The 11,001-nt window shown below is 32.6% G+C and overlaps 1 pseudogene; it reads right to left on the bottom strand.

Annotated features, from left to right (window-relative positions):
- Nucleotides 1-231: 231 nt before the first annotated feature.
- LOC127104711 (pectinesterase 2-like) lies at nt 232-3,697 on the bottom strand (annotated as a pseudogene).
- Between the last annotated feature and the right edge of the window lie 7,304 nt (nt 3,698-11,001).

Below are 11,001 nucleotides of genomic sequence, written 5' to 3'. Positions count from 1 at the left end.
ATTCCTCTATTTTCAGTTTTGAACCTTATGTGACTTAAGGTGTTTTTTCCTATTTTTGAGCGTTTAACCTCTGACTTCTCCTCCTCTAAAGCATATCTAGAGTACACTATTTTTCTCTATGGTAAAATTGTGTTCTTCTTTTTGCTCTCCATCATATGATGGACTACCACATCGGCCCAATTATTATCAATAATAAAGAGTAGATGTAAAAGGAACTTTGGTTTAAGTTAACTATGAGTTTCCAACAATGAAATTTCAAATAGTAAAATTTGATGCCTCATAAGCCCTACTAGTTATCACATGATAACCTTGCCATTGTTAATGTACTCACCATAGTATAAAGTATTGATTGCAAAATCACCACTTCATTCAAACCAACCAGCTGGATGAATCAAACTATCAAGAGAAGTCTTCATAAAAACAATTCTAGAATATTGCTTCCACGATCTTCCAAGATAAGTCACAACATAATTTTGAACATGTTTCAAATTCGAAGTAGTTGTAACCCTAGAATTATGAATGGAAATACCATGTTTTTGATTTGGATCCATTCTACCTTGTGCAATAGTTGTGTTTACAAATATGTTAAAATTTTGGAATACTCCAACAACATTACCAAATATGAAGTCAACAACGCAATAAATGTTACATTGTTTGTAGAATTGCCTATTTGAATGCACATATAATGTGTCTTGATAACCTTCAAAACCACATCTATAAAATGCATACAAGTCTGATCCAGAAGGAAGTGAAACATCTTGATGGTTACTTGCACAAGAAGTGTTCCTAAATTTTATATCTTGATCAATAAACCCATCCCCAACAACAACTGCAAAAATATACAATATTAGTTAGGTTTCTAATGTTTAAAATTAAGGATTTTTTGTTTTTAATTTAGAATATAAAATTTTGAGGTGGGAATAATATAAAAAGAATTGGCATGTTGATATGGTAATAATTTAAATAAATAAATTGTGTTGGTGTTGGACAATGACACATATCGGAGACCAGAAACACCTTTGGTGTAGTTCAGTTGTGTATGTGTGCTACATGTACTAAGTACTTATCAACTATGATATAACGAAAAAGTCGTGGTTCCTCCTCCATCACTTTTCCTATAAGTGATTATAGTCTTTTCAATATCATCTCCATATTGGATAAGGAAATGGCTATATTGAGATTTTGTGAGGAATTGAAAGGGTAAACTATTTTAGAGAATGATAATATCTATTGAGAGGACAAACTATTCTAGTTGCTTGGTTACTAGCTTTTACTGGCTTGGTTTTTAAATGATAAACTCTCTCTACTTATAGGATTTAAGGGATAGTTCTACATTCATAATTATATTATTCTATTGATTTAGAGAGAGAGAGAGAGAGAGAGAGAGAGAGAGAGAGAGAGAGAGAGAGAGAGAGAGAGAGAGAGAGAGAGAGAGAGAGAGAGAGAGAGAGAGAGAGATATTTCTACACACTCTCCCAACTACTTACATTTATTTTTATGACTCCATTAATCTACTTCTACATCTCGCTTGAATTTTCTTTGGGCCATACCATAATTTTTCCCCTCAATCAATAAATTGATACAATTATCAGGATATTAACATTATTGACATAGCATAACATGCATTTCATGCTGTATCATGCCTAAAATGTCAGACAAAATAAATTTTCGAATCTACAGACAGATCAGTCAAACTGATTCTCAAATGTCCGTAAAATTAACGGATGGAAATTTTCAAAATTGAGCTTGCAGACGTTAACTTTATTAATCGAAGATTCACGTAGTTTAATCTATCATACTCTTTTTATTTTTTATACTACTTTTTCGTTCGTATTTTGACCATCCTGAGCCATTTAATATGTCGTTTTTTATTTCAAAATATGATCAAAACCTATATGTTTCCGAGAAATTTATTTCACACCGATCATTTTGGTGCATTCAGTTTAATTTTTCGAACACTTTTACGCTCGATTTTTTACTCATTTTTATCCTTTTTATTTTTTTACATTTTATCAATATGTTCTAAATAAACAAATAGGATTTTTTTATAACTTTATTTCAATGTTATTTTAGAATTTTTTATTTTTATTTTATTTTATTTAATTAATTTATTTTAACTCTTTTTAATTTTTTAAAGTGAATTGTTGGCATTTATAAAAAGTAGAAACCCTTAAGTGTCTCCCATAAATACCAACACATGACATTGAAAGAAGGGACAACAAGAAAAAATCTAAACCAATGAAATGCGCCACCCTCCATTCAATATACAAAACCCCACTTTGTTTTCATTACTATTGATGATCAACTTTATTCATCTTTAGAGCCCATCACCCAATCCACATCTCAGTCTTTTTCTCATTCGTCAAAAATATCAATCTTCTTCATGCTATACAACTCCCTTTCCATATTGATTTCTCATATTTTTCTGCTGCAACTCCCTTCTTCATGCTATACAACTCCCTTTCCACATAACTCACATATGTCCTTTTATTATATATATATATATATATATATATATATATATATATATATATATATATATATATATATATATATATATATATATTATATATATATATATATATATATATATATCAGTGTTATTTTTTTTAGTTGTAAATATATCACTTTTGATTTCTTGTAATTCTATATTTACTTACGGTTAGAGTTTTTATATATATATATATATATATATTATATATATATATATATATATATTATATATATATATATATATTATATATATATATATATATATAAATAAAGTGTTAATAATATTTTCGTGTTCTATTTTATTTTAGTTCTATTTCGATATTGTAGCAATGCAGATTCATTGTGGATAACACGTGCATGTTGTGTTTAGATTTTTATATTTTGATTACTTTGAGTTGATGTAAAAATTGTGACACTAATGTTATAATAATAATGTGTTTGATAGTTGTTTAGTTTATTATTGCGTTGCGATCTCGGAGTTAAAACTCAATTTAACCTTCGAGAATCGCTTGGATGCATAAATTCGATTGCTCGACTTCTTGTAAGAGTGATTCATACATGATTTCATTCTAAGTTAGCTAAGAGCTAAATTCAATTGCTTTCGATTTCGTAGGAGCTAGATTGCGAAATCTTGTCAAGCACCCGAATAAAAAATCTTTATTTAGTTATAAGACAACTAGCATGTCGTATGACGCTGATTCATGAAGGGCTCATGACTCTAGGATCCCTCTTCGAACTAGTTTCTACTTTGGTGGTTACATAGTGTTAAACTCAAAGGGCCTCTCCTCTATGCACATAACATGAAAACCCCGCGCAGAATAGACCTTTTCATCACTCTTGTTATAAATCACAAACCCTTCATATCGAACTCCTTATTGAGTTTAACCTTTACCTTCATTATATCCTCTACATTGTTGCTTTCTATGAGAATATCATCCACATAAAGCAGCAAAATAACAAATGTATTTCCATGTCAAAATCTGAAGTAAACACAGTGGTCGAACTGACTTCTAATGAAACCTATGTGTGCCATGAACTTTTTGAATATCCTATTCCACTGTCGAAGAGATTGTTTCAGTCCATGTAAAGGTCTATTCAGCTTGCACTCATAATCTTCCTTATCCTTTTCTGCATAGCTTTCAGATTGCCTCATCAAGATTGTTTCATCTAGATTTCCATACAGGAAAGCAGTCTTCACATCCATTCGTTTCAGTTCTAGGTCAAATTGTGCCACTATGGCAAGTAACATTCGAATGGTCCCGTGCTTCACAAAAGGAGAGAACACATCATTTAAGTCAACACCTTATTTTTGAGTGAAACCCCTTAGGACCAATCTTGCCTTGTATCTCTTTGACATCACTATTTCAATTCCTTCCTTAACTTTGAAAATCCACTTACAACTGACTAATCTGGCTCTAGCAGGTTTCTTAATAAGTTCCTAAGTGTGGTTATCATGAAGAGACTTCATCTCATCATCCATGGCCTTCAGCCATTCAGTCTTATTTTGACTCCTCATAACTTCCTTATACTGTCTAGGTTCTTCATCTAGAACCTCACTTGTAGAGATTAAGGCATAAGTTATGAGATCTACATACCCAAGTCTTTGAGGTGGATTTATGACTCTTCCTAACCTATCTCTTGACAACAGGTAGTCATCAATAGATTCCTCATCTTCCTTAGTATCTTCAGCATTTTGTGCTCATTCTTCAACTTTATCTAGGATACGCAATTCAGCATCGACATACTCCACCTCAACAAGAATCTCTTCTTGTTCCATCTCTTCTTCAGATATTTGTGCACTTCGAATAACGTCATTAGTTTTCTTGAAAGCCATCTCAACTTCATTGAAAACTACATCTCGACTAATGATACACCTCATGTGACTTGGCTCTAGGCACCATAGCCTATAAGCTTTAACTCCTTCAGAGTATCCCATGAACATGCATCTCAGAGCTCTAGGTTCGACCTTGTCCTGCCTAATGTGAGCATAGGCTATGCATCCAAATACTCTAAGTTTGTCTAGATCTGGTGGACGTCCTGACCAAATTTCTTCAGGTGTCTTCATATTTATCGCAGTTGAAGGACATCTGTTTATCATATATGTTGTTGTCGAAGCAACCTCTGCCCAAAATACCTTATTTAACCTATCACTAGCCAACATGAATCTAACTCTTTATATAGTGGTTCGATTAAACCTTTCAACCAAACCATTTTGTTAGGGAGTACATACAGTAGTTATGTGCCTTGCAATACCAAAGGCTGCATAAAAATTGTCGAACGCCTCATTGCAAAATTCAACGCCATTTTCGGTTCTCAACCTCTTGACCTTCATGCCAATCTGATTTTCAACCAGAGTCTTCCAACTTTTGAAGTTCTCAAAAGTTTCATCCTTAGTCTTCTGGATGAATACCCATAACTTTATGTAATAATCATCAACTATGGATAAAAAATACATTGCTCCAGAATGTGATGGACACCTCACAGGGCCCCACAGATCAACATGGATGTAATCAAGGGATCCATGTGTTCTCTGTTTGCCTTTATTGAACTTCACTTTGCAAGATTTTCCAAGTACACAGGGTTCATAAAACATCAACTTTTCGACTTTGTCTCCCCAAGTAGATTTTGTTTCCCCAATTCGACCAGACCCCTTTCACTGACATGGCCCAATCTCATGTGCCAAATTTATGTCATCGACAAAGGTTTTGTGGATACAACATATGCAGAACCACTGACAACTTCATCCTAAAGGGTATACAAACCTTGTTTCTTCATGCCTCTTAAGACTTCCTTCGACTTCCTCATGAATTTTAGAATACTTTTCTCCCCTTGGAAAACATATCCTTTCTTGTAGAATTCACCAATAGAAATCTAATTTCTCTTCAAATCAGGTAAATACCTGACTTCAATCAACAACCATATTAACTCATCATGGAGCTTGAATCTCACAGATCTTACACCTGCAATCTTGCAAACTTTATTGTTTCCAAGCAATACATATCCACCATATTGATCACATAGTTCCTCGAACAAGTCTTTGTTTGGAGTCATGTGCCAAGTGCGACCTGAATCCATAATCCATTATTTACTTGAGTCGCCACTTGAAACCACAAGAACATCAGATGAGTCAAAATCATCTTGAATAATGGTTGTGTTGCCATTATCCTTACCTCCATGATCTTTCAGGCGTTCAAGGCACACTTTTCTTGTATGACCCTCCTTCTTATAGTGATAACATCGAATACCAAATGCATCACCACTATAAGACTTCTACTGACTTTTACCCTTCTTCTCGTCGAACTTGCCATCTCTCTTTGTGAATTTCATCTTAACTGACAATCCTTCACCAGTCGAAGATGCCATGTGCTCATTTCGTTCATTTAAATATTTAGAGTACAACGCTGGTTGAACTTCTTCAAAGGATAGATAATCTCTTTCATACAAGAGAGTTTCTTTAAAGTGAGCATGTGTTATGGGCAAAGCACACAACAATAACAACGCTTGATCTTCACCCTCTATTTTTACATCGATATTTTCAAGATCAAGAATCAACTTGTTGAATATATCCAATTCTCAACCAAAAATTTGTCTTCACTCATCTTGAATGAATACAGAGCTTGCTTCAGGTAGAGGCGATTGACCAATGATTTTGTCATGTACAAACTTTCGAGTTTCTCCCAAAGACCCGACATCATTGTTTCCTTCGAAACCTATCGAAGAACCTTATCACCAAAGCTCAATAAGATGGTGTTGTGGGCTTTCTCTACCATAGTCATTTTTTCTTTATCCTTTAATTCAACGTCCATGGTTGCGGCTCCCTTCAACACTTCTAAACAACCCTACTGAACCAGTAGGGCTTTCATCTTTAAGTACCACAAACTGAAATTGTTCACTCTCGTGAACTTTTCAATCTCATACTTTGTTTACATTATCTTCTCCATGCTCACCGCACCAATTTTTTGTGAAAACGATGTTGGAATTACAAATTACAATTGGTTTCTTGATCGGTAAGAAACCCACAAGGGTTGAAAAGGAAGAAAGCAATAAGAACACAATGAAATTGGTTATAAATTATTATTCTTTTCTTTCTCTTTGAAACAAGATTACAAGTGTTATAGAATAGAAAATAACCTCTTTCACCCTAATTAGTATTTGCATTATTTAATGATGAGAGACTAGTATGCTATTTATAAGAAAACTAACATACTAAACTAATAGGCTTTTACACATAGGCCCATTACACAAGTTAACTTAGAGAATAAACTAACTTAAACAATTGGGCATAACAAACAGACCCAATTTGATATGCTAATAATCCTAGCATACTTTGACTACAACATGTGAATAGGCTTCGGCGGCATGCTAAGGTCCTGTCGATTGTCGAACGAAGAATCTACCTTTCAACCATACTAGAGTTCGATCCAATATCTCACAGATGTTATCACACTCTAAGCAACAATAAGAACAATTTTTTTTCTGCGAATGCAATGCACTTGATAGAGTTCTTTACAAGAAAGTTTTTCTGGTGCCTCCATAACCATGTAAAAAAAACACCCATCTCTTCGATTGTTCACCGCTTGCATGATTTTATGATAAATTGCATGTTGTTCATCTATCAATCAATTGAAATGTAATAATTATCAATAAATATATTAAATTATCACTCAATGAGATATTTTTGACATCTGGATTGTTGTCCTAGTAAATAAATTACATGTAAGTGAACAAAATAAATCATGGAGTGTTTGTTATTCAATATCGACATTGTAATCACATTCTTCATCGACCAGTCTTATGCCTATGTGCCTTATTACATGTGAATTTGGATAAGGCATACCTTTAAATTCCTTCAAACTTCTTCGATTTTCTTGCAACATATTTTCAATTTCAACAAGTGTTAATTTTATTATCTCTTCCTCTGTTAATTCCAACTTTGTGAAAGTATATAAAAACATAACTCCATTTAAATGAGAAACAGTAAGATTTGGTAATACTAAGATGACTATCAACATTGTAGAATATAGTGGTAAACAAAATAAGATCCTTAAAAATGGTACAATTCAAATACGTGGTATGAAGAATTTGGTTTGAAGTCTACTTCGAAATAATTGAAACATTAACAAATGTGTTGCACATAATCTTATCTAGCATACATAAAACTTCAGCAGTTTGATTGATATTATCTTATATATAAACAGAAAATTAAAATTAAACTACAACAATATAGAAAACAATGAAGTTGTTGAATATGGGTTACATGATATTATATTTCAGTACCACATACAAAATAAACACAACAATATAAAAATTCTGCATAATGAATCGTAAAATCTTGCATAATCATGCAGTTCATATAAAATAGTATAATATCAAAAATATAATACTCAATTACCTTTGTTACTTGACTTATTTCTTGGTTCGTAGAGAATAGTGTGACATAGCCAAATCCAAATTATTTTCCATCCTTGACGTGGTCTATTAATGGTACTTGATAGAAGCATAGTGATAAATAACTTTCTCAAGAAATGGTCAGAACCCCAATCCTTTGCCTCCTCTATAGCTACTACATATTTGTTATCATCTTCAAGAAATCCCATTTCAAAACATGCATCTATGAAACTATCACACACCTTTCCACCAACATATTTTATATCCTTATACCAAGTTGGTACTCTGATGACAGTTAGCATCATCCTCAAGTAATACAATTCCTTTGTACTTGGAGGAGCCCAAATTAGTCTGCCAATTTTGAAGCCCCTTTTACGTGGACTCCAACGTCGATATCTTTTATCATAGACAAACATAGAAATAAATTTAGAATATGTCAAAGTTTTTTCTTCTGGATATGTCTTATTTGCTTCTATCCATGAAAAAAATATTGATTCTTTCACACTTGGTTTCTCAAGTACTTCACCTATCACCTCATAATCATTATAGTAAACAGAATTGTCACCTTCAAAATGGAAAAACAATCGTTCAACTACCAGAGATATACCATGAATATGAAATGAAAAAAGCCTCCAGCATGTTTCACTTGGTGAGACATATCTACAATCAAGATATTGTTTGATTTTATCAAAAATTATGTCTCCAGAAGTACCATCAGAATATTTTGGGACAACAATAGTCGTAATTATATCACATCCCTTGTTAATGTACTTGAATAAGTACTTTACCGAGGTGCTCTGGTTACACCCCTTCATATTGATGTGTGCTTGAAGTATTTTCAACAACTTTGGATTATAAGGGACTACGTACCTGTTATCGAGGACAACATGATTTTTCATCATTGTATTACCATTTTGTCTTCTTCTATACACATGATATCCATCCTAGTCAACAAAGGTTATAGCCTGAAACTTTTTAGGAAAGTACTTAGAGCACTTTCCTTTTTTCATGCAAGGTGAAAACTTGTCTGCTAAACCACATGGACCATGAATCATATGTGTCTTAACAAAATGATACAGTTCCTTGTCATCTTATTTTGTTGGTATTTCCGCTGAGATGATTTTGTTTATATCGTCGGGTGTTGGATACTTGCTCGACGAACATAGAAACAACAAAATATGGGCATGTAGTAGCCCACGCTTTTGGAATTCAATCGTGTGCAGATCTGAAAATAAATGAATCAAATATTAAACGCAATATAAAATGTCATAATGCATTATGCAAATAATAGTTTATTACTCAAGAAGGAGAGTATTTGACTTACATGCAACTATCTTCCCTAATACGTGTTTCTTTGTTAAATCACTTAACAACTCATCAAACTTTATTTTGAATACTCTTGAGATGATATTTGATCGATCATATGGTTGCAAGTTAATTTTGGAAAGAATTCTTCAAACTTCGCGCCAATTTGGGTTGCAAGTAAAAGTGATGAAAAGGTCTGGAAACCCAATATGGTTACAAATTATGATACCATTAAAATAAAGTTGTTCCATGAACCTCTGAATTCCAACATAAGATGAGGTTAGCACCACTCTTTTACCTTTGTTTGATCCTTCGATGTTTACATCATGTCCAGTTTCTGCTAAATTATAATATTTAGCAACTCTAAGATTTTTCTAATTCTTTTAAATAAAATAAAGTCTCTATTATTCCATCATAGTAAATCCATCAACTCAAAATTATTGAAACAACCGTCTTGAATGCAACAAAGTCTGTGCTTCATTAATTCTTGTCTGAAATATAAATGTAATACATTCTCTGATGGTTAGTTTCTTCCTCTTGCTTACTTTTTTTTTATGTTTGTTTCCCTATGATGTGGTCCAAGTCTATAACCACCTTCGCCTCTTGGAAAGTAAAGTGGATACTGATACGTCCAATAACTTTGATGAAACTCACTGATTCTTTTTAGTCTTCCACTTTGCCTTTCTAGTATAATATCCTTTTTTTCAGCTGTATCAACATCACTAACAATAAGGGAAACAACCTCTAACACATTTAGTTGGTTGTAAATTCTTCTGTATGTTGATCTTTCTTTAGACTGGTTACAAGACAATCATTTATTCCTTTTGCTGCCATTATAAAAAACTTGGCATGTATATTGTGCTCATCCAACATAATTTTCAACTTATTAACAATTTCTTGAAGAATATTTGGGTTGTTGTTACATGTCATCAAATGGTTACTGTAATATAATACATATACAATACATGTTGATCATATGGATTAGAATAATAACATAGACCAAATTGATTTATAATTGATTTAAAATAAGTATAAATATCAATTACCTTATTTCTTGAATCCTATTTTGAATCTCATTGTCGGTGTCGTAAATGTATAGTTGTGCAAAATTTGGTGAATGGCCAAGTAAAGGCAGCATGCTACGAATTCCATGGAAAGGCTTCCCATGTATTCTAAGGTTCGGTGAACCTCTTCCTCTTTTGAAGTTACTATCGATCTTCAATCCCAGAGACGTGAAAAAAAACATAGTGTTGTATAATCTAGTGCGCTTCTGATAATTTCTACTATCTTGTCCACCACGATCAAACAACAAATGTTGGAGTAATAACGGTGGTGATTTCAAAAGTGGAAATTGAACCTTACCATTTCCATAAGAAAGTTTGTACTTAGGCATTGTCGTATGTTTGTATTTGTTAATCCACTTTTGATACCATATTAATGTTCCATAATTAATGCATTCAATATTAGGATCTCCAATGTATGAATATCCTGAATAACAAAACAATAATTTGAGTGCTTGGTTGTTTGAACAATAAATATATTGTACATATACTATAAAATAGAGTATACAAAGAAACTACAGTAGAACAATTAGAGTATAATAATATGTACAAATATTCTCATGTCCAATAAATGAAAAATTAGAATAATATGTTTCATCATCATCAAAATCGAGCTTGTATCAGAGTTATCATCTTCATGTTGGTATTCACAAACATTGTCACTTGAGTATTCAACAGTTAATGTTTCATCATCAGATACTTCACTTTGAATTTGTTCACTTTGAGTTACAGTCAGTGTTGTAGCTTCATTTGT

This window comes from Lathyrus oleraceus, chromosome 7 (assembly GCF_024323335.1).
Source record: "Lathyrus oleraceus cultivar Zhongwan6 chromosome 7, CAAS_Psat_ZW6_1.0, whole genome shotgun sequence".
Lineage (NCBI taxonomy): Eukaryota > Viridiplantae > Streptophyta > Magnoliopsida > Fabales > Fabaceae > Lathyrus > Lathyrus oleraceus.
Note: the sequence above shows the minus strand (reverse complement) of the source record. Positions and strands in the feature narration are given on the sequence as shown.